Below are 18,668 nucleotides of genomic sequence, written 5' to 3'. Positions count from 1 at the left end.
CCTGATTCACCCCCCCCCCCCCCCCAATAGGTGGGATTGTTCTCCATCCTAACCCTGATTCACCCCCCCCCCCCCCCCCCCCCCAAAAGGTGGGATTGTTCTCCATCCTAACCCTGATTCACCCCCCCCCCCCCCCCCCCCAAAAGGTGGGATTGTTCTCCATCCTAACCCTGATTCACCCCCCCCCCCCCCCCCCCTCCATCCTAACCCTGATTCACCCCCCCCCCCCCCCCCCCCCCAAAGGTGGGATTGTTCTCCATCCTAACCCTGATTCAGAATGTAATTTGCATTGTCATGGCACGCTTTGTTTAAAAGCTATTGAACGATTGAAATCCGAAGAAAAACATTGAAAACATTTCTACAACAAAAAAAGATGTGGCTCGTTCTCCATCATCACCTGATTCAGAATATTCCATATAAATAGTCATGTTTGGTTCATCAGCTTTTGATGAGACAAAACCGAATATCCAGTATGAAACTACATTTTACATCTGTTTTTTTCAAAGTTGCCAAAATGCCAAGGATTTCCACTTATATCAGCGCATTCATTTTATTTTATTTTTATTTTTGTCATTTAGCAGACGCTCTTATCCAGAGCGACTTACAGTTAGTGAGTGCATACATTATTATATATATATTTTTTAATTCTCATACCCCCCCATCTACCAACTGAGCTACATCCCAAAAAATGTCATAACAACCTATCCATTACGATACTTATAGTAGATCAAATAAGCCCTACGTACTGTAGCAAATTAGCAATTACATTTTTTTGTTGACCAAATTCGACACTCTCTCATTTTTATTTAACTAGGCAAGTCAGATAAGAAGAAATTCTTATTTACAATGACGGCCTACCCCGGCCAAACCCGGACGACGCTGCCCTATGGGACTCCCGATCACGGCCGGGTTGTGATACAGCACTGAGATGCAGTACCTTATTTTCGTGGACAGATTTTGGGCAGAGTAAAACCTCTTAGCTTAGCCTGTTCTTCTCTGCTATTGCTACCCGATTATGCTAATGTTGCCTCGTCTGCAGCTCCGCCCCCATGGACAACTTTGCCCATATTTTCATGTTTTGAGCTGCCTTGAGGATAGTTTTTTGTTACATTTTGTTACATTACAGCCTTATTCTAAAATGTATTGAATACATTTTTTCCCCATCACTTGACACACAATAATACCCTATAATGTCAAAGCGAAAACAGGTTTTTAGAAATGTTTGGTAATTTATTAAAAATGAAAAACAGAAACACCTAATTTACATAAGGAAATGAGACTCGAAATTGAGCTCAGGTGCATCCTGTTTCCCATTGATCATCCTTGAGATGTTTCTGCAACTTGATTGGAGTCCACCTGTGGTAAATTCAATTGATTGGACATTATTTGGAAAAGCACACACCTGTCTATATAAGGTGCCACAGTTGACAGTGCATGTCAGAGCAGAAACCAAGCCATGAGGTCGAAGAAATTATTTGTAGAGCTCCGAGACAGGATTGTGTAGGGGCACAGATCTGGGGAAGGGTACCAAAACATTTCTGCAGCATTGAAGGTCCCCAAGAACACAGTGGCCTCCATCATTCTTAAATGGAAGAAGTTTGGAACCACCTAGACTCTTCCTAGAGCAGGCCACCAGGCCAAACTGAGCAATCGGGGGAGAAGGGCCTTGGTCAGGGAGGTGACCAAGAACCCGATGGTCACTCTGACAGAGCTCCAGAGTTCCTCTGTGGAGATGGGAGAACCAGGGGAGTTAGCCAAAAGGCACGTAAAGACTCTCAGACCATGAGAAACAAGATTCTCTGATCTGATGAAACCAAGATTGAACTCTTTGGCCTGAATGCCAAGCGTCACGTCTGGAGGAAACCTGGCACCATCCCTACGGTGAAGCATGGTGGTGGCAGCATCATGCTGTGGGGATGTTTTTCAGCGTCAGGGACTGGGAGACTAGTCAGGATCGAGGGAAAGATGAACGGAGCAATGTACAGAGAGATCCTTGATGAAAACCTGCTCCAGAGCACTCAGGACCTCAGACTGGGTTGAAGGTTCACCTTCCAACAGGACAACGACCCTAAGCACACAGCCAAGACAATGCAGGAGTGGCTTCGGGACAAGTCTCTGAATGTCCTTGAGTGGCCCAGCCAGAGCCCGGACTTGAACCCGATCGAACATCAAATACAGGTGTGTCAAGCTTGTAGCGTCATACCCAAGAAGACTTGAGGCTGTAATCACTGCCAAAGGTGCTTCAACAAAGTACTGAGTAAAGGGTCTGAATAGTTCTGTAAATGTAATATCAGTTTATATTTTATTCATTTCCTAAAAACCTGTTTTTGCTTTGTCATTATGGGGTATTGTGTGAAAAAACTATTTAATCCATTTTAGAATAAGGCCGTAACATAACAAATGTGAAAGAAGTCAAGAGGTCTGAATACTTTCCGAATACACTGTATGTGTCATTCTGCTTGCAGCATTCCTTGACAGCGTGAGGGCTGTGGAGGCACCTGGCTGCCCGATGATGCGTGAGTTGGACAGCATCCCAATTGAGGAAGGAAGGCCATCCTGCAGAAAGACTCAAATCTGTGGAGGGAATCAGAGAACCCAGAGAACCAGGGGAATGCAGAGAGAACCAGGGGAATGCAGAGAGAACCAGGGGAATGCAGAGAGAACCAGGGGAATGCAGAGAGAACCAGGGAAATGCAGAGAGAACCAGGGGAATGCAGAGAGAACCAGGGGAATGCAGAGAGAACCAGGGGAATGCAGAGAGAACCAGGGGAATGCAGAGAGCTTTAAATATTTAATTGGGTTCTATATGAGCCTCGGGCTAGTTCGATCCCTGTGCTTTGGGAGAGATGGGATTCTACACTATAGTGCCTAGGACATGTGGCCAAATAATACTGTGTGTGTTTGTTTCTTTGGTGTCTGTGTTTTCTAATCTCCTGTCTCAGTTTAATTGTGTTGAAATGGTGATTGGAGATATTAAGCTAATCGGGGTGTTGTACCCAGGCCAGCTGAACTTCTAGAAATGTGGGTAGCTGTGTCTAGAAATACTCTACACATGATGCCCCATACCATTATCACATGACATGCTGTTAACCCAGGGTTTAATGTGGCGGAGTAGCCTAGACCTATGGGAGGTGAAACACAATGGGAATATAACACATTTTATATTGAAATCACGGACAAGCAATCCATTTATGGAGAGTTCCTTCTGAAAAAAAGTGCTTTAACACATAGAATATAAATGGCTTGCTTTTTAGTGATTCCTTCTTTATTTGGTAATTATCTATGTGTCACGTTCTGAATTTTATAATACCTCAATTTAAGTCTACTTTAAGAAAGCTGTTGTTATACACAACGTGGTGTGAATGTACTAATTATGAACCGTTTCTAATCAACAGGATAGATAGACTACAGAACAATCCCTGTCATAGCAGCATGAGATTCACGTCGCTTTACTTTGTATTTGCCGCCATCTAGTGGAAGCATTGCAATACTACCTGAGGGTGCAGTTTACTAGTTCATATAATTCAGAAGTTAAAAAATATATTTTTTTAAACCCTGTGTTTATTTTTGTTTTGTGTTTATCTGTATGTTTGTGACGTTTTGTATTACAATTTTTAAGAAGAATGTATGGATTTTTGTTTCACATTTTGAATTTGTATCCTGGAACAGAGCGCACTGATTCTGGTGACCGCGACTAATTCCAATGCATCCATCACAGAGTTTCATTTGAATCTACAAAACGTGATCTGAACTGGCAATGTTATATGTAATGTTAAATGTAACTACAGGAAGTTTTGAGAGAATCAATTGCTCTGTAATGTAACATGGCCGATGTGCTCATATTAGAGTAACTACGGTAGTCACGTGAACCGTGTATGCTTTCCTATTGGTCTGTTTATAAAAACTGTTTGTGCGCTCTGATTAGTTTCAGCAGGTGTGACGAGAATACGCCTCCACTTGTTATCTACAAAATGGTGGTGCATTTCCTAATCCTTACCTCTGGGAGAGAGGGAAAGCTTGGACCCATACAGTCAACAGGGCTGGCTGCTGTCGTCTCCTAGTCCCACACCAAACCTAGCAGGCCAACCAACTTGTTTGTGTTAATGTGTTAAACACTCGGCTTCTCAGCCTGCCGTTAGAAAACGTGCTGTCAGGCGTCCCCTTCAGCCTATCAGATTCACTGTGTTATTATGGGGCGTGACCGTGAGGCAACCTGGCAATAATCGTAATCGTATCCGTGAATTGACAGTTGATACTTATGATGGGGAAAAACTAAAAAAGTTGTATTATGCCTAAATAGATGTTTATAGACCAACCAAGCTGCAGATTAGGAGCAGACTGTGTCTATGTCCAATCCTCAAAACTGGCTTCAGGCAGACAAGTTTGCTTTCACAGTTAGAATGGCATCAGGCAGACAGGTTTGCTCTCACAGTTTGAATGGCATCAGGATACCGGTTTACTGTCACAGTTAGAATGGCATCAGGCAGACAGGTTTGCTCTCACAGTTTGAATGGCATCAGGATACCGGTTTACTGTCACAGTTAGAATGGCATCAGGCAGACAGGTTTGCTCTAACAGCTAGAATGGCATCAGGCAGACAGGTTTGCTGTCACAGTTAGAATGGCATCAGGCAGACAGGTTTACTGTCACCGTTAGAATGGCATCAGGCAGACAGGATTGGCATCAGGCAGACAGGCAGACAGGTTTGCTGTCACAGTTAGAATGGCATCAGGCAGACAGGTTTGCTGTCACAGTTAGAATGGCATCAGGCAGACAGGTTTGCTGTCACAGTTAGAATGGCATCAGGCAGACAGGTTTGTTGTCACAGTTAGAATGGCATCAGGCAGACGGGTTTGCTGTCACAGTTAGAATGGCATCAGGCAGACAGGTTTGCTGTCACAGTTAGAATGGCATCAGGCAGACAGGCAGACAGGTTTGGCATCAGGCAGACAGGCAGACAGGTTTGCTGTCACAGTTAGAATGGCATCAGGTAGACATGTTTGCTGTCACCGTTAAAATGGCATCAGGCAGACAGGTTTGCTGTCACAGTTAGAATGGAACCAGGCAGACACGTTTGCTGTCACAGTTAGAATGGCGTCAGGCAGACAGGTTTGCTGTCACAGTTAGAATGGCATCAGGCAGACAGGTTTGATCTCACAGTTAGAATGACATCAGGCAGACAGGTTTGATCTCACAGTTAGAATGGCATTAGGCAGACAGGTTTGGCATCAGGCAGACCGGTTTGCTGTCACAGTTAGGTTTGCTCTCACAGTTAGATGGCATCAGGATACCGGTTTACTGTCACAGTTAGAATGGCATCAGGCAGACTGGTTTACTGTCACAGTTAGAATGGCATCAGGATACCGGTTTACTGTCACAGTTAGAATGGCATCAGGCAGACAGGTTTGCTGTCACAGTTAGAATGGCATCAGGCAGACAGGTTTGCTCTCAGTTAGAATGGCATTAGGCAGACAGGTTTGGCATCAGGCAGACCGGTTTGCTGTCACAGTTAGAATGGCATCAGGCAGACAGGTTTGCTGTCACAGTTAGAATGGCTTCAGGCAAACAGGTTTGCTGTCACAGTTAGAATGACATCAGGCAAACAGGTTTGCTCTCACAGTTAGAATGGCTTTAGGCAGACAGGTTTGGCATCAGGCAGACAGGCAGACAGGTTTGCTGTCACAGTTAGAATGGCATCAGGCAGACCGGTTTGCTGTCACAGTTAGAATGGCATCAGGCAAACAGGTTTGCTGTCACAGTTAGAATGGCATCAGGCAGACAGGTTTGCTCTCACAGTTAGAATGGCATTAGGCAGACAGGTTTGGCATCAGGCAGACAGGCAGACGGGTTTGCTGTCACAGTTAGAATGGCATCAGTTAGACCGGTTTGCTGTCACAGTTAGAATGGCATCAGGATACCGGTTTACTGTCAAGGTTAGAATGGCATCAGTTAGACCGGTTTGCTGTCAAAGTTAGAATGGCATCAGGCAGACAGGTTTGCTGTCACAGTTAGAATGGCATCAGGCAGACCGGTTTGCTGTCACAGTTAGAATGGCATCAGGCAGACAGGCAGACAGGTTTGGCATCAGGCAGACAGGCAGACAGGTTTGCTGTCACAGTTAGAATGGCATCAGGCAGACCGGTTTGCTGTCACAGTTAGAATGACATCAGGCAGACAGGTTTGCTCTCAGTTAGAATGGCATCAGGCAGACAGGTTTGATCTCACAGTTAGAATGACATCAGGCAGACAGGTTTGCTCTCAGTTAGAATGGCATCAGGCAGACAGGTTTGATCTCACAGTTAGAATGACATCAGGCAGACAGGTTTGATCTCACAGTTAGAATGGCATTAGGCAGACAGGTTTGGCATCAGGCAGACCGGTTTGCTGTCACAGTTAGGTTTGCTCTCACAGTTAGATGGCATCAGGATACCGGTTTACTGTCACAGTTAGAATGGCATCAGGCAGACTGGTTTACTGTCATAGTTAGAATGGCATCAGGCAGACAGGTTTGCTGTCACAGTTAGAATGGCATCAGGCAGACAGGTTTGCTCTCAGTTAGAATGGCATCAGGCAGACAGGTTTGATCTCACAGTTAGAATGGCATTAGGCAGACAGGTTTGGCATCAGGCAGACCGGTTTGCTGTCACAGTTAGAATGGCATCAGGCAGACAGGTTTGCTGTCACAGTTAGAATGGCTTCAGGCAAACAGGTTTGCTGTCACAGTTAGAATGACATCAGGCAAACAGGTTTGCTCTCACAGTTAGAATGGCTTTAGGCAGACAGGTTTGGCATCAGGCAGACAGGCAGACAGGTTTGCTGTCACAGTTAGAATGGCATCAGGCAGACCGGTTTGCTGTCACAGTTAGAATGGCATCAGGCAGACCGGTTTGCTGTCACAGTTAGAATGGCATCAGGCAGACAGGTTTGCTGTCACAGTTAGAATGACATCAGGCAGACAGGTTTGCTGTCACAGTTAGAATGGCATCAGTTAGACCGGTTTGCTCTCACAGTTAGAATGGCATCCGGCAGACAGGTCTGGCATCAGGCAGACCGGTTTACTGTCACAGTTAGAATGGCATCAGGCAGACAGGTTTACTGTCATAGTTAGAATGGCATCAGGCAGACAGGTTTGCTCTCACAGTTAGAATGGCATCAGGCAGACAAGCTGGTGAACCGAGACCACTTCAGGTGAAATATGAAGCTAATTATTGGAGACGGCTTCAGGTGAAATATGAAACTAATTAACGGAGACGGCTTCAGGTGAAATATGAAACTAATTAACGGGAGACGGCTTTGGGTAAAATATGAAACGAGTGAACGGAGATATCTTTGCTCTATCCAGTCAGAGCAGAGGGATCAACGTACAGCCAGGCAAACTAGCCAGTTTAGTTATTTAGAGCATGGTGCATAACGCTGAGATGTCGGATGACACGCTTTTGCCTTTCTCCTTAGCAGCAAATCTTCATTACACCGTTGTTCTACATTCAATGATCCTCTTCACACGCCTCATCATTCAGTTCATTCAAATGTAATTGTAAAGTCACATGAAACCATAATCAGTTTCTATCGCCCGTTCATTCATTCATCGAAGGCATTCATTCATACATCGAAGGCATTCATTCATACATCGAAGGCATTTATTATTTGAGGTGGGAGACACATTAGCGCCCGGGTAACAACGCCAAGCATCGCATTTGTCTTGGCACCTTAAGTTTGGAATAGGTGTGAAAAACAATAGGCTCTAAATACTTGTATTTTTGTCATAAAAAAAATTCTGAGAACTGAGCAATGTAAAATATAACTATTCAGGAAAAGTCAGGGAAGGAGGAGAACGTTGCTTTCAAAATGGCAGATTTATTTTAATTACAAAATCAAACGGCATCGGGCGTTGGCCTATGGCGGTTCTAGTATTAATTGCAAGTACACATGCCATTCTCAATGTGTCAAAATGGAACAGCACACAGGTGAAAGCACAGCAAACTAGTTTAAGAGTCACAATCAAAGTTTACACAATACTAGTAAGGATAAATATAAAAATGGTCTTAGTTTTCTAAGTGTTACATGCATAAATTACCAAGCCCATCAATGTACAAATGAACAGAGTATCAAAACAGAATAATTACCTTGCTGGCTGTCTCCAAATCCACACAGCTACCATACACAATGGGTGTATTCATTAGATGAAGACCGTTGCAAAACTTTTTGCAACGGAAACAGTTTACTCCAAAGGTAGGTCCCTCCCCAGTTTATTCTGCTTGCTTCTGTTTGGCTCTGTTTGGTTCCTAGTAAATACTCCCAAGTTGTAGTAGTAAATAATCCAGATACTTTAAAACTACCCTGTCCCTCTTCCAGCGTGAGTGTAAGCTGTTTAACAGCCAATAAAACATTGACGTACAGCTCATGTCCAATGACTGGTCCCTGTAATGAATTCCAATGGACTTTAAGGTAATTGCTTATTGATTGAGCGTACAGAGCTTGCTGTAACAAGGCATGAAATAGAAGTGTGTGCCCAGGCCGCAAAATAAGACATTTGTCCTGACATAAGCTCTTTATCATTGACTCTTTTGAGAACTGTTAGCCTATCGTCCTCTCACAAGATAATTATTGTCATTCAGGGCAGTTTAGAGCTAGCCCCCCCCCCACTAGGCTACTGTTCATGTTCTAGTCTAGCTTCCTACCGGCTCCCAGTCCCTGCTGCACTGTCTATTGATTCAGACTTGATGTCCTCTTACCATCACTATCCATTCTGAAGGCCATTTCCAACTCTTACATAACAGACACTATTTGATATAAAAGGACCTTTTTAAAAGTGCAGGTGGCCACCACCATTTGTACAACTCTTACAAAAATCTTTTTTTTCTTCCACTATCTTAACAATACTGTCTCAAGGGAACACTTGGTATCTCTATATTTGTTCTACCTATCATCCTCATGGACAGAAGAGTGGTTAGAACCTATCCTCCTAATGGACAGAAGAGTGGTTAGAACGTATCATCCTCATGGACAGAAGAGTTGTTAGAACATATCCTCCTCATGGACAGAGGAGTGGTTAGAACCTATCCTCCTCATGGACAGAGGAGTGGTTAGAACCTATCCTCCTCATGGACAGAGGAGTGGTTAGAACCTATCCTCCTCATGGACAGAGGAGTGGTTAGAACCTATCCTCCTCATGGACAGAGGAGTGGTTAGAACCTATCCTCCTCATGGACAGAGGAGTGGTTAGAACCTATCCTCCTCATGGACAGAGGAGTGGTTAGAACCTATCCTCCTCATGGACAGAAGAGTGGTTAGAACCTATCCTCCTCATGGACAGAGGAGTGGTTAGAACCTATCCTCCTCATGGACAGAGGAGTGGTTAGAACCTATCCTCCTCATGGACAGAAGAGTGGTTAGAACCTTATTTTACTTAAAGATGCACTCCAGCATTTTGTTTTTACTTTTCCTGTTAAAAAAACAATATCCCAAGTATAAATACAGTAAGGTACACACACTTAAGAGTAAAACATTTTTGGGAGCAAAGTAGTGTTCAGTAGACACAAGCGCGAACATAATGGAGTAGGTCATTGGAAAGGCCTACCTCCCCACTCGTGCTATGTCATGACTTACCTCGACCATCTACCTCCCCACTCGTGCTATGTCATGACTTACCTCGACCATCTACCTCCCCACTCGTGCTATGTCATGACTTACCTCGACCATCTACCTCCCTACTCGTGCTATGTCATGACTTACCTCGACCATCTACTGAGATGTGCCTTTTGTTAAGTAAGTCAGGTTATAAAGGAGCCAGGAGACAGGACTTAAACTCCGGCCCTAAAGGAGACAGGAGACGGGACTTAAACTCCGGCCCTAAAGGAGACAGGAGACAGGACTTAAACTGTCAGCCCTAAAGGAGACGGGACTTAAACTCCGGCCCTAAAGGAGACAGGAGACGGGACTTAAACTCCGGCCCTAAAGGAGACGGGACTTAAACTCCGGCCCTAAAGGAGACAGGAGACGGGACTTAAACTCCGGCCCTAAAGGAGACGGGACTTAAACTCCGGCCCTAAAGGAGCCAGGAGACGGGACTTAAACTCCAGCCCTAAAGGAGCCAGGAGACGGGACTTAAACTCCAGCCCTAAAGGAGACAGGAGACAGGACTTAAACTCCGGCCCTAAAGGAGACAGGACTTAAACTCCAGCCCTAAAGGAGCCAGGAGACGGGACTTAAACTCCAGCCCTAAAGGAGAGAGGAGACGGGACTTAAACTCCGGCCCTAAAGGAGACAGGAGACGGGACTTAAACTCCGGCCCTAAAGGAGACAGGAGACGGGACTTAAACTCCAGCCCTAAAGGAGACAGGAGACAGGACTTAAACTCCAGCCTTAAAGGAGCCAGGAGACGGGACTTAAACTCCAGCCCTAAAGGAGACAGGAGACGGGACTTAAACTCCAGCCCTAAAGGAGACGGGAGACGGGACTTAAACTCCAGCCCTAAAGGAGACAGGAGACGGGACTTAAACTCCAGCCCTAAAGGAGACAGGAGACAGGACTTAAACTGTCAGCCCTAAAGGAGACAGGAGTCGGGACTAAAACTTGTCCATGCCCTTATCTTTTATTTCATGTGTACGCATTAGATGACACGTATTACTGAGTAGTTAGACCAAGACTTTCAGTAAAGATTTAATGAAAAGGACAAGTAGAAACGGCCAGTTGTCGCTAGCTACATCCCATATTACATCTACATATGAACGGGTCACCATGAAGGAGGTGGTGCGCAACACATATGGTTCTAATCAACAGGTGCCATTAATACACGTAACGAGTGGAGGACAGAGGAGCCTGTCAGGGTTGAGTGTAGAGGAGCGTAGAATCACACGCAGGACACACAGAGGTTTCGAACAGACGTCTTTAGTGAAGTCCAAAGAACAAGTCAACCACGGCAACAGGCAACAGGCGAACTTTACGCAAAAATGGTAAAGTACAAAATAAAGGCGCACAAAGTGCGGGACTCTCTCTAATAAAAATATACAGAGAGAACAGAACAACGAACTAACACAACACGTGACATCGAACAATTACACACAACACCTGACCAAACTCAAGAGAACTAAATAGGACGCATAATGAACACTAACAAGGAACAGGTGTAACAAAACAGACAAAACCAATCTAACATAGAAACATAGAACGGTGGCAGCTAGTACTCCGGAGACGACGACCGCCGAAGCCTGCCCGAACAAGGAGAAGGAGGAGCCTCGGCCGAAACCGTGACAGAGCCTCTTAAAGAAGAAGTTACAGGTCTGTGAGAGCCAGAAATCTTGCTTGTTTGTAGGTGACCAAATTCTTATTTTCCACCATAATTTGCAAATAAATTCATTAAAGATCCTACAATGTGATTTTATGGATTTTTTTTCTCTCATTTTGTCTGTCATAGTTGATGTGTACCTATGATGAAAATTACAGGCCTCTCTCATCTTTTTAAGTGGGAGAACTTGCACAATTGGTGGCTGACTAAATACTTTTTTTCCCCACTGTATGAGAAGTACAATGTAATTAATGAGAGGGGGTAACTGCACCTGTCAAAATCTGGAGGTATGGGATAGTGCATGAAAATAATAGCAAAATAACAAACCTTTTTATCACTTACTTAACTTGACTGTAACAATATTGACCTAATGTTGACACCATATCAATGAATCACCGTTATCGTAGCGGCTGGACTTCTAGCAATGAAGCAAAATGTGCCGAGTGTTTTCAACACTATCATACCTCACCTACCAGCTATCACACACGCGCACACACACACACACACACACACACACACACACACACACACACACACACAGATAGAGGGAGAGATAGAAATAGCCTGCTAGTCTCTGGGCCCTCAGAATGAAAGGGTCTCATTATAGACCTATCGTGCCAAATGTGTCCACCCCTGTCTCACAATGTGATTCAATTAGCTGTTAGCGTCCGTTGCTATATCAACGGTGTCATGAGCTAATGAGTTGTCTTCATCCCGCTATGTAAACAAAGTTGATTTCCATGACAATCTCGCTGCTAAAACAACTTTTGTTTAGCTAATAAGATTCATTCTTAATATAAATCTACTTTTGACATTTCACAACATTAAAATCCATGTATTAAACGTTTCTATGATTCGAAATAGCACAAAGGTAACTGTATATTTTTCCCCACTCCAGATACAAACCTATACATACGAACAACAACTTACAGATGCACACAATTACTACATTTCCTCTGCCCAGACCCACATGCTCACACCTCCATCCCTAGTGCCTGCATTGTTGTTTGTCACCTGGCCTTAAATTGTACCAATTTCTTTTTCACGGTTGTCCATGCTATTTCAATAATAAATCATTAGATTTTTCCATTGTGTTATGATAGTCATTTGAACGATTACCACGTTTTTAGTATAGTTAAGTGAGTGAAAAAGGAAAATGGTTGCAAAAGCCAGATCCCGTGTGTCATTCAACAATTTTAGATGAAGTATGGAAAAAGGACTGGAGGATATAGAGATATATATATATAGAGAGAAATATATAGAGAAATATATAGAGAAATATATAGAGAAATATACTTCTCCCACGGGCAAAGACACTCAAAAGGGGTGATGATATCAATGAACAAGAATGGAGCCGGAGAAGATGGCTGCCGTTTTACAGCCCTCTAACCAATTGTACTATTATGTGTGTTTTTCCGTGTTATTTGTAATTGATTCTGTACATAATGTTTCTGCCATCGTCTCTTATAACCAAAAAGAGCTTCTGGATATCAGGACAGCGATTACTCACCTCGTATTGGACGAAGATCTTTTCTTCAACAAGTCGGACGCGAAGGATATCCTACAGACACTTGACAAGGCCCAAATCCCTGTCATTCGCATGAGAAAGAGACGGAGATATCGTGGACGTAGGTCGGGGTGCCTTGTAAGGATCCGACGGCGAGCGAGTAAATTGGCTAATAGGTTTGATGGAAGAGGCAATCTTCAATCATTTGAGAATAAATTGGATGACCTAAGATTACGGTTATCCTACCAACGAGACATTAAAAACTGTAATATATTATGTTTCACCGAGTCGTGGACAACATACAGCTAGCGGGCTATACGCTACATCGGCAGGATAGAACGGCTGACTCCGGTAAGACAAGGGGTGGCGGTCTGTGTATATTTGTAAACAACAGCTGGTGCACAAAATCAAATACTAAGGATGTCTCGAGGTTTTGCTAGCCTGAGGTAGAGTATCTTATGAAAAGCTGTAGACCACACTATTTACCAAGAGAGTTTTCATCTATATTTTTCATAGCTGTCTATTTACCACCACAAACCAATAATGGCATTAAGATTGCACTGAATGAGCTGTATAAGGCCATTAGTGAACAGGAAAACGCTCATCCAGAGGCAGCGCTCCTAGTGGCCGGGGACTTTAATGCAGGGAAACTTAAATCCGTTCTACCTAATTTCTACCAGCATGTAAAATGTGCAACCAGAGGAAAAAAAACTCTAGACCACCTTTACTCCACACACAGAGACGCATACAAAGCTCTCCCTCGCCCTCCATTTGGCAAATCTGACCATAACTCTATCCTCCTGATTCCTGCTTATAAGCAAAAACTAAAGCAGGAAGCACCAGTGACTCGGTTAATAAAAAAGTGGTCAGATGACGCAGATGCTAAGCTACAGGACTGTTTTGCTAGCACCGACTGGAACATGTTCCGGGATTCTTCAGACAGCATTGAGGAGTACACCACATCAGTCACTGGCTTCATCAATAAGTGCATCGATGATGTCGTCCCCACAGTGACCGTACGTACATACCCCAACCAGAAGCCATGGATTACAGGCAACATCTGCACTGAGCTAAAGGGTAGAGCTGCCGCTTTCAAGGAGCGGGTCTCTAACCCGGAAGCTTATGAGAAGTCCCGCTATGCCCTCCGACGAACCATCAAACAGGCAAAGAGTCAGTACAGGACTAAGATTGAACCGTACTACACCGGCTCTGACGCTTGTCGGATGTGGCAGGGCTTGAAAACAATTACAGACTACAAAGGGAAGCACAGCCGCGAGCTGCCCAGTGACAGAAGACTTCCAGACGAGCTAAACCACTTCTATGCTCGCTTCGAGGCAAGCAACACTTTAGCATGCATGAGAGCACAAGCTGTTCCGGATGACTATGTGATCACGCTCTCCGTAGCCAATGTGAGTAAGACTTTTAAGCAGGTCAACATTCACAAGACCGCAGGGCCAGACGGATTACCAGGACGTGTACTCCGAGCATGTGCTGACCAACTGGCAAGTGTCTTCACTGACCTTTTCAACATGTCCCTGACTGAGTCTGTAATATCAACATGTTTCAAGCAGACCACCATAGTCCCCGTGCACAAGGACACTAAGATAACCTGCCTAAATGACTACCGACCCGTAGCACTGACGTCTGTAGCCATGAAGTGCTTTGAAAGGCTGGTCATGGCTCACATCAACACCATTATCTCAGAAACCCTAGACCCACTCCAATTTGCATACCGCCCCAACAGATCCACAGATGATGCAATCTCTATTGCACTCCACACTGCCCTTTCCCACCTGGACAAGAGGAACACCTACGTCCTCAGATCCTCAAAAGATTCTACAGCTGCACCATCGAGAGCATCCTGACTGGTTGCATCACCGCCTGGTATGGCAACTGCTCGGCCTCCGACCACAAGGCACTACAGAGGGTAGTGCCTACGGCCCAGTACATCATTGGGGCCAAGCTTCCTGCCATCCAGGACCTCTAAACCAGGCGGTGTCAGAGGAAGGCCCTCAAAATTGTCAAAGACTCCAGCCACCCTAGTCATAGACTGTTCTCTCTGCTACCGCACGGCAAGCAGTACCGGAGTGCCAAGTCTAGGTCCTTTTTTTATTAAAAAATAAATGCATTGTTGGTTAAGGGCTTGTAAGTAAGCATTTCACTGTAATGTCTGCACCTGTTGTATTCGGCGCATGTGGCCAATAAAATTTGATTTGACCTAGCTTATCCCGACCTCCCATCCTTATCCACCCTTGCCCCTCCAGAGGGGGCCAGTCTGGGAAGGAGGACTTGAAGAGGGGGCCAGTCTGGGAAGGAGGACTTGAAGAGGGGGCCAGTCTGGGAAGGGGGACTGTAAAGTCAAGGCTGCTCTCTTCCCTCTTGGAGTGTTGGCAGTACTAGTGTATGTCTCTGTTTCCTCTTGGAGTGTTGGCAGTCCTAGTGTATGTCTCTGTTTCCTCTTGGAGTGTTGGCAGTACTAGTGTATGTCTCTCTTCCCTCTTGGAGTGTTGGCAGTACTAGTGTATGTCTCTGTTTCCTCTTGGAGTGTTGGCAGTCCTAGTGTATGTCTCTGTTCCCTCTTGGAGTGTTGGCAGTACTAGTGTATGTCTCTGTTCCCTCTTGGAGTGTTGGCAGTCCTAGTGTATGTCTCTGTTGCCTCTTGGAGTGTTGGCAGTACTAGTGTATGTCTCTGTTCCCTCTTGGAGTGTTGGCAGTCCTAGTGTATGTCTCTGTTTCCTCTTGGAGTGTTGGCAGTCCTAGTGTATGTCTCTGTTCCCTCTTGGAGTGTTGGCAGTACTAGTGTATGTCTCTGTTTCCTCTTGGAGTGTTGGCAGTACTAGTGTATGTCTCTGTTTCCTCTTGGAGTGTTGGCAGTCCTAGTGTATGTCTCTGTTCCCTCTTGGAGTGTTGGCAGTCCTAGTGTATGTCTCTGTTGCCTCTTGGAGTGTTGGCAGTACTAGTGTATGTCTCTGTTTCCTCTTGGAGTGTTGGCAGTACTAGTGTATGTCTCTGTTGCCTCTTGGAGTGTTGGCAGTCCTAGTGTATGTCTCTGTTCCCTCTTGGAGTGTTGGCAGTACTAGTGTATGTCTCTGTTGCCTCTTGGAGTGTTGGCAGTACTAGTGTATGTCTCTGTTTCCTCTTGGAGTGTTGGCAGTACTAGTGTATGTCTCTGTTTCCTCTTGGAGTGTTGGCAGTACTAGTGTATGTCTCTGTTTCCTCTTGGAGTGTTGGCAGTACTAGTGTATGTCTCTGTTTCCTCTTGGAGTGTTGGCAGTACTAGTGTATGTCTCTGTTTCCTCTTGGAGTGTTGGCAGTACTAGTGTATGTCTCTGTTTCCTCTTGGAGTGTTGGCAGTACTAGTGTATGTCTCTGTTTCCTCTTGGAGTGTTGGCAGTACTAGTGTATGTCTCTGTTTCCTCTTGGAGTGTTGGCAGTACTAGTGTATGTCTCTGTTTCCTCTTGGAGTGTTGGCAGTACTAGTGTATGTAGTGTATCTCACTGTGCCCAGGATGATATGGCCTAGTTTGTTATCAGATTAAACAACATGACAATACCAGTAGCTGTAGATAATGGAATGAAAAGCGGGATCTTGGAGGGTGGTTGGTAATGGAGGACATCAGGTGGCTCCAGGTCTGGGGAAGGGATACGGTAGTCTTCACAGAGCGTGGCAGAACCCCTAGAGGACATCAGGTGGGTCTGGAGAAGGGATACGATGGGCTTCTCAGAGCGTGGCAGAACCCCTAGAGGACATCAGGTGGCTCCAGGTCTGGGGAAGGGATATGATGGGCTTCTCAGAGCGTGGCAGAACCCCTAGAGGACATCAGGTGGGTCTGGGGAAGGGATACGATGGGCTTCTCAGAGCGTGGCAGAACCCCTAGAGGACATCAGGTGGGTCTGGAGAAGGGATACGATGGGCTTCTCAGAGCATGGCAGAACCCCTAGAGGACATCAGGTGGGTCTGGAGAAGGGATACGATGGGCTTCTCAGAGCGTGGCAGAACCCCTAGAGGACATCAGGTGGGTCTGGGGAAGGGATATGATGGTCTTCACAGAGCATGGCAGAACCCCTAGATCCTGGAGAACAGGAGCAGAGTCGAAGAGATAGAGGAGGAGACAGAAGCAGAAAGAAAGGGAAGGAAAGAAAGGGAAGGAAAGGGGGATACCTAGTCAGTTGCACAACTGAATGCTTTCAACTGAAATGTGTGTTCTGGATTTAACCCAACCCCTCTGAATCTGAAAACACACACGTTACAGGTAAATCAGGGGCGTGTTCAGCAGGTCACAACGTTTTGGAACTTTCAGATATAAATATTTTATGTAGAACAAACAGGCCTCTTTGATTATTTGATTTAAGTGGAAGTTAGGATTCACACCTTAAAGAAGAAAAGACCACACCTCCTCTCCAACTAATCAACAACTGTATTTTTACATACCAGGGCCACGTTCAGTTGTCAAACGTTGTTGAACGTTGCAGATAGAAATACCATGAATAGAACCAACATGATTCCTTGTTCCACATTTAAATTAGTCATGCATTAATGTTGATGTGAGACATCCCAATCCTGGAGGGTGTGATGAGTTGGTGATGAAGGAGTCAGGCGCAGGAGGGTAAATCACAGAATAACAGGCTTTAATCCGCAAAATACAGGTTTACGCAGAAATGCGTCAAACGCACAAAACAGGCGCACTGGAAAAGACAAGGCACACGAGAAAAATACTCCCGTCGATACACAATACACGAGCTCCATCGAGCTTCACTAACCTCCACAAACAAACAATCACCCACACAGACAAGGAAGCAGAGGGAACACTTATACCATGACTAACGAGGGAATAAGGACCAGGTGTGTGTGATTGAAGACAAGACAAATGGAGTTATGATAAATGGGATCGGCAGTAGCTAGTAAAGCCGGTGACGCCCAACGCCGAAAACCTGCCCGAACAAGGAGGGGAGGCAGCCTCGGCGGAAGTCGTGACAGAGGGGGTTAGTCCACTCACATCATGTTGAGCTGCAGTAGCTCTGATAGGCCAGGTCATATTGACGCCATATTGCTAACAGCTATCCAATCACATCCAATCTCCGGTCTACACAAGTGCACAGGGTGTAAGGGCTGGGGGTTGATTTGGGATTCAGGGATCTTTCTCAACTTGGATTCCACACATTCTTTCTTCCCGCCTCCTCTTCAGGTGTGATAAAATAGTCTGTTTAAGTCCTGGAGTAAAGGCGGGCGATGTGGTAACAGGTGGGTGTTGATGAGAATCAGCTTTTTTTTGTACATGTTGGTGTCAGTTGATTACGTGAGGGGAGGACCACTGAGTAGGGCATTGCAGTAATCTAGGTGGGGAGAACATGAGTTCATGCATCTTTAGTTGTATCAAGTACTACAACCAATGAAAGGGACGTTAGACATTTTCTAATAGGGCATATTGCTGATCAATGTGATTGTGAATATATGTTTTCAGAAATAATGCAGTAGCCCACCTGCTGCAAGAGCCTCCTGGGGTTTCAGGCCTGTGTGAGAGTGGTCACAGAACTCATCACACTACCTAAAGTGCTGGGCAAAGGGTCCAACAGAAACCCAGCGGGTGGTCTGTCTGGAGGGGGGGGGGGGGTGGGGGGGGTTACATGACCCTGCACCACTTCTGAAATTAAATTTTTCTCCCCCCCAGTTTTATCATTGCTTTGTGATACAGAAAGTGGCATTGATGTGCTTTAGGACCATGTGGACGACTCAGAGCGGTCGGGTTGGCTGTTTGGTGGTTTTAGAAGGCTGGATTTAGGACCGCACAGAGAGTGCGAACAGAGGCAGCTGTTGTCTGTGTTTGTTGTGCTTTTTTCTCAGAGTTGTAAAAGCAACAGAGCAGAAACTGGCTACTC

This window comes from Coregonus lavaretus (genome assembly GCF_964263955.1).
Source record: "Coregonus lavaretus genome assembly, contig: HAP1_SCAFFOLD_669, whole genome shotgun sequence".
Classification (NCBI taxonomy): Eukaryota; Metazoa; Chordata; class Actinopteri; order Salmoniformes; family Salmonidae; genus Coregonus; species Coregonus lavaretus.
This window is presented reverse-complemented; position numbering follows the sequence as displayed.